The sequence below is a fragment of the Brassica oleracea genome, chromosome C6 (genome assembly GCF_000695525.1).
Source record: "Brassica oleracea var. oleracea cultivar TO1000 chromosome C6, BOL, whole genome shotgun sequence".
Lineage (NCBI taxonomy): Eukaryota > Viridiplantae > Streptophyta > Magnoliopsida > Brassicales > Brassicaceae > Brassica > Brassica oleracea.
This window is the reverse complement of record NC_027753.1, coordinates 1,414,382-1,420,926: the sequence shown is the minus strand read 5'-3', so window position 1 is coordinate 1,420,926 and position 6,545 is coordinate 1,414,382. Positions and strand designations below refer to the sequence as shown.

Sequence of the window (6,545 nt, the reverse complement as noted above, 5' to 3'; positions counted from 1 at the left end):
TAAATAATTTATCTAGTATCCGAATTTATCAAACCTTAAAAACATATAATCAGATCAATCAATTTAATCGAACTTAGCATACAATCTTAAACCTCAAGACATTAGATTTTATCATGAATCTATCAACCTAGCATACGGATTCTCAATTCTCAAAGACATCCAAATCAGATCAATATAACCTATCATACGGATTATTTAGGGTTTCTATTTAAAACATATCAGATTACAAAACTATCAATCCTAGCAGATGATATTAAACCTGAAGAATCATGCAATCAGATCATTCAGATTTTAAACAAGTAAACCTCGATCAATCTATCAACCTATCGGATTATATAAGCAAAGCAAGCTAGCAACCTATCGGATTCAATCAATGTTTTAACAGGCTGGTCGGTTTAAACAATTTTAAATCAGATGAACAATTAACCAAGCAGGATGAGAAAAAAAATCTATCAATTTAACGGTCAAACAATTCTTTTAACCTTAGATGATTGTTGAATCGGACCACCAAAGGAGTTGAGCCGCGAGCTGGACACGAACGGGACGCGGGCTGGAATGGATCGAGTCGCTTCTATCGGGTCGCGGACGTCCTTTGTTTCTTGATCGGGAACGCCTTGATCGTCGGACGCGAGCGGTCTGATGCTGTCGCGAACGAGGAAGAGGTCGCGTGCTGGAGCTGCTCTCGGCTCGCGAACGTCTGAGCTAGGATCAGGAACGCCTTGGGCTGAAGCTGATCGGGGACGCGAGCTGGAACAGTTGCGGGAACAAGAGACGCGATTGGGGTTTAGGGTTCGTCGGATCGCCGGCTAGGGTTAGGATTTTAGGGTTTTTCGATTTGGGTATTAGCTTAGGGATTTAGAGTTTCGTGCTGATAACGTGTTATAAAAGTAATGGAAAAATCTATCTTTATTCATAACATAGAGGTTCCTTATATAGGAGATTACACCATCATAGATAAATGTAAAGGTTACAAATCATAATCTCTTGGTTATGAGCCATCCACGATCTGGTTCATAACATTTTTACCTTTTTCCGTGTAGTTCTGATCTTAGACGAAGATGTTTCCTATACCTATCATCGAACTCGTGCCTATATCCAATACGTGCAGAACTCAGATTAAACAAGAAGATACCAAGTTGTGTTGAAAAGAAACTTCCGCACTCATTTAACTACCTAACCTTTTGGAAAACAAAACAAACCCAAAACAAACTCTAGCTTTTAATCTTTTTACACTAGAACACAAGTTTAAAACTTGACTGACCACAAACCCTGCTTAGAATGTAACTTTATAAACTAGAACACAAGTTAAAACTTGAATGAAAACACAAACCTTACTTCAAAGTTCATTCAGAAATTCTGTTAAACACCTTACGCTATAAACAAGTAGTCGCAACCAATGAGAACAAACTGCATTTCATTTTACAAATGACACTGCCATTTAGGTCACCAGACCGCTCCATTCTTTCAGTGCTATTCGGTATATATGTGATTCCCTTCGGTCTCTGTTACCTGAGTAATGCACGAGAGTTGTCATATATGTTCCACAACAGTATTGTTTTTGTTTCTTTGATATGACTATAAGAGACATGACTAGCAAGTTCTTTTTTTTTGTTCACAGACGTGACTAGCAAGTTCATTCACATATATCAATAATAAAAAAATTATTCAACATATAATCAGACCATAGAATGAACCACATGATACCAAAGTATAAGTTTCGTTTGAAAGCAAGTTCCACATTCAATTATATTTTATTCCTGAATAAAATACCTAATTGTGTAACACGATCAGTGATTGATGTACACTTCAAGCAACAAGCATTTTTGAAGAAAAAAAAAACTCAGGAAAGTTTCGAGAGTAATCTGCAAACATTCAGGAACAGAGCTTTTCTTCCAATCAAACGGTAATAACCATAAAAGTCTTGATTATCCTATGATAATGAAAGAAGAGAGAAAAATAGAGTCAATATTACATCATGCCAAGATTTTAGCTGAAAACAGAAAATAAGAAATCTTACAACGTCGACGTAAAGATTAAGGACTGTCAGTTTAGGAGAATATCTGAGCAACCAGAGAAGTAAAGTGGAGCAGTTTTCGCTGTGTATACACACCTTAAAATGTTCAAGCTGGTTGAAGACAATGCCAACAGTAAACATAGACTGCACACTCGCCAAGAACGTGATTACAAAAGAAAATCAGTCTCAAGAAACCTAAGTGATATAATGCGACTGAAAACATGAATTTGATATGGAAACAAGTTACCTCATCTACACCGTTAAATAATTGACGTAATGAAAGGTGTTTGACAGATGAATCATCTCCTTCATCTTCGATTTTGAAGTACTTTATAGAAGGGGCTTCGTAGAAGGAGGATCACATGCTTCGTAGAAGGAGGATCACAGATCTGCTAGGTCAAACGCTGCAAAGTCGGGATTTTAAAAACTATTGCCCTCATATTGTCATCGATGTCTCCATGTCCCTCAATAAACAGAGATCGTCAAGAACAGGACAATGGGGACAGAAGCAGTCGGAGGGAGTCTTCAATTAAAGTATTTTAACAGATCGAAGTTGCAAGGTCTTCAAGTAAGGGAGACAAAACGGTTTGAGGCACATCCACAAGAATAGTCTGTCCTTCAAGTTCCAAAGTCATGAGGGATTTGCACGTATAGAGAATACTCGGCAATGGAACATAAGGTTGGCTACCGAACAAATCATAGCAGATACTTAGCCCACGCATGCACGCATCGAGAAACCGCAATTCCAACCCATAATTTGATATTCTCAGGTTACATAAAAATCAAGAAACTGTTACCGTCAACCCTGAAACAAAAAGCAAACATACCATCAGACACTCAAAAGTATTTGTCGACACTCTAGAACATTCAGGTGATGAGAGCTCTCTATTTCGGCTCAGAAACTCTCAAAGAAGAGCGAAAGCAAAGAAGAGCGAAAGCTTAAGTCGACACTTTATACCCATTATTTTCTAATAATTTAGAAAATGAAAAGCTTGAATATATAAAGCGAGGGAAGGAAGGGATGAAGGTAGTTTTTACCAGAAGATATTAGGAATCATAGAGCTTCGTCTCCATTGAAGTTATTGTAACAAACAGAGATTGAAGAGGAAAACTTTCAGTATTATTCCAACATAAGATTTACAGTCGAGGGTTACAACCTTAAATAGGAAAGCGACGAAAGCCCTAAAATGTCAGTGCATGAGTGAGCTAGTAACACGTCACAGCTCGCGGTCCTAGAGCATCAAATCCGTTAGCCAGCTGGATTTGATTCCTTTGCTTTGCCGTACATTGACTGACTGTCGGCTCTATCTTCTTCCCGTTAGACAGAACCGTCGATGACGACAAGATGACTTGATTTGGGCTTGTATCATCTATTTTATGGGCTTTAGACTCTAAGATCAAGGCTTCTGTCTTAATGGGCTTTGGTTCCTCAATACACCCCCGCAAACTTGTGGCGGGAGGAAGCTCGACACCAAGTTTGAAACGGAGATCAAAGAATGGTGGGCGAGACAAGCGCTTCGTGAAGATGTCAGCTATTTGAGCTGATGCGAGAACTTGTTTCACGATCAAGGCTCCCAATGCTACTCTTTCTCGAACATAATGGAAGTCTTATCAAAGTGTTCGGTTCTGTTGTGAAAGACTGGATTCGCCGTGAGATAACACGCAGATAGATTGTCACAATATAGTTCCAGCGTGACATGTTGTGACAAACCCATTTCTCCAAATAAACAGGAGATCCACTTCATTTCCTCTGCGGCATAAGACATTGTGCGATACTCTGCCTCCGTCGAAGAACAAGATACAGTAGGGTGCTGTTTCGCCGACCAAGAGATTATGTTTGTTCCCAAGAAGGTGCAGAAACCCCTGTGGAACGCCTAGTATCTTTGCATCCCGACGCTATAAGCACGGAGAGTGATGTATGTATTTCCAGTCAGGTTAATACCAAGTTTCAGAGTACCTTTAAGGTACCGAAGAATTCGTTTGAGGTTTCTGAAGTCTGCATTCGTCGAAGCATGCATCTTTTGACAAACGTAATTCACCGCATACTGAATATCTGGTCTCGTAAGTGTCATGTACTGCAACTTTCCTGCTATACTGCGGAAGTAAGAGGGATCAGAGAAAGTATCATGGTGACCATGAGTCTTGTCTGGTCAAAGAGGTAGAGGTTATGATACTGAGGCGTAATCCTACATCCCAGCTGCAATCAGTAAATCTGTTGTATATTTACTTGACACAGAAACACACCGTTGTCATGAAACTGCACTTGTATGCCAAGAAAGTACCGCAAATCACCCATATCCTTCATGCGAAAATCCTTGTTCAGACATTGAAGGAGAAGTTGAACCAGCTGATCATTACTCCCAGTAAGCAACATATCATCTACATAGAGTAGTAGGTACATAGTATATTTCCCATTCAAGTACACAAACAAGGAAGGATCTCGTGTTGTGCATTTGAAACCGAATTCGAGAAGGGAAGAACTAAATTTATCAAACCAGGCTCGTGGTGCATGTTTGAGTCCATAGATAGCCTTCTTCAGCTTGCATAGGTAATGTGGCTTGCTTGTATCTTCGAACCCTGGTGGCTTCTTGATGTAGAATGTTTCTTTCAAATCACTATGAAGAAAAGCATGTTGGACATCCAACTGCTTGATAGACCATTTCCTCACTGATGCTACATGAAGCAGTGTCCGAATGGTGGCTATTCTGACTACATGACTGAAAGTCTCTAGATAGTCTATTCCCTCTTCTTGTTCATTGCCTCGAGCAACAAGACGAGATTTGCGTTTATCAAGAGAACCATATGCTAGGAGCTTAGTCTTGTGTACCCAGCCACAACCTAGAGGTTGAACATCAGATGGTGGAGGTACCAAATCCCAAGTTTCTGTATCACGATAATTCTCCATTTCTGTTTCCATAGCCTTTGTCCAATCTTTGTCTTTCAAAGCTGCTTTGACTGTCTTCGGCTCTGTATACATCGTTTTCACGTTAACAAGAGCATATCGTGGGTTTGGTTTCCTAATTCCATCTTTTTCTCTAGTTGTCACTGAATGAACTGGAACTGGAGCTTGTGGAGAGGCTGGACGACTAGAAGAAACATGAGGAGAGAGAGGTGGGAAGTCATCATCTGAGAATATAAAGTGTCTGATCCTGAGGAGTTATCCTCATTTACCGGAGCTTCATTTATCTGAAGAGACTTGGAGACTGTCGGAGGGACATCTGGAGGTGGTACACAAAGGAAGTATCCTCTAGTGTAGGTTCTTGAACAGAGCCGGAAAACCAAGCTTGTAGTAATGGTGTTGTAGAAACTCCTCGTAGATGTACACGTCCTCATAAGGAAAGCTCTTTTGATCAAAAAGAACATGTCGAGGGCTATAAACAGTCTTGGTTGGTGGGTGATAGCACCGATACCCTTTGTATTTGTCGTTATATCCAAAAACACACACAAAGCAACGACTTCGGATCAAACTTGTTGGATGTGTAAGGTTTCAAATGAGGAAAGCACTTACACCCAAACACTCTAAGAGAAGTATATATAGGAGCTTGCTTCATCAGTAACTCATACGGGCTTTTAGAGTCAGGAAGAGCAGTAGAAGGCAGAAGATTCGATAGGTAATTAGCAGTAAAGAATGCTTCCACCCAGAGAGACTGAGGTATTTTACTCTGAAACATAAGAGACAACCCCAACTCGGTGATAGTTCTATGTCTTCGCTCAGCTAATCCATTTTGTTGCGGAGTATGTGGACAAGAGATCACATGTCGGATGCCACAAGTAGATAGATGAGCAACAAAGACTTTGCTAAAAAATTCTCCACCCCCATCACACTGAAAACTCTGAATCTTTGTACCGAACTGGTTTTCTACCATTGATTGAAAAGCAAGAAAGACAGGAAGGAAATCAGACTTAAGCTTCAGTGGGTAGAACCAAGCATACCGAAAATAGTTATCAATAAGAATCACATAATACTGAAAGCCTTGGGTAGATATTACAGGTGAAGGTCCCCACAAATCAAAATGAATGCGTTCTAAACACTTATTTGAAACAAAGTCTGAAGAAAGAAAAGGAATTCTTGTTGATTTTCCCATACGACAAGCATCACACATCTGAGAGCTTGACTTATTGATGATGATGGCTTTTGTTGAGGAAAGGTGTTGGAGAATCTCCTTGTGAGGGTGACAAGCCACATATGCCACACCTCATCACTTGTAGCCTGCTGCCGTGTAGAGTAGTAAGCCAGAAACTTTGAATTATCCAACATGTATATGTCTTTATGTCTGCTTCCTCTGGTGAGGAGTTGTTGTGTTCGTTTGTCCTTCACAATGACACCATCAGAATCAATCTCAATAGCACAAGGATAGTCAGCCGTGAGTTTAGCAGATGGAGCCTTCTACCTTTATAAAGTATCAAATCACAAATCTCTCAACGCTCAAGTATGGTTCCTTGTGTAAAAAGTAGCGTAGAATGTAAAAAGAAAGAGAAAAATATGATATATCAAAGCCACAGGCTGCTGGGAGAAAAAGATGGGATAATT

General features: G+C 40.0%; 1 long non-coding RNA gene across 2 annotated transcripts; it reads right to left on the bottom strand.

Annotated features, from left to right (window-relative positions):
- Nucleotides 1–1,271: 1,271 nt before the first annotated feature.
- Nucleotides 1,272–3,318, bottom strand: LOC106299581. Of its 2 annotated transcripts, XR_001261813.1 has the most exons (4): nt 3,053–3,318; nt 2,262–2,819; nt 2,111–2,158; nt 1,272–1,509 (listed from the first exon to the last, which is right to left on the bottom strand). It is a non-coding gene; the product is annotated as an uncharacterized LOC106299581 (long non-coding RNA). The 2 variants fall into 2 exon arrangements; XR_001261812.1 differs by lacking the exon at nt 1,272–1,509 and having other exon boundaries at nt 1,786–2,158.
- Nucleotides 3,319–6,545: the final 3,227 nt, after the last annotated feature.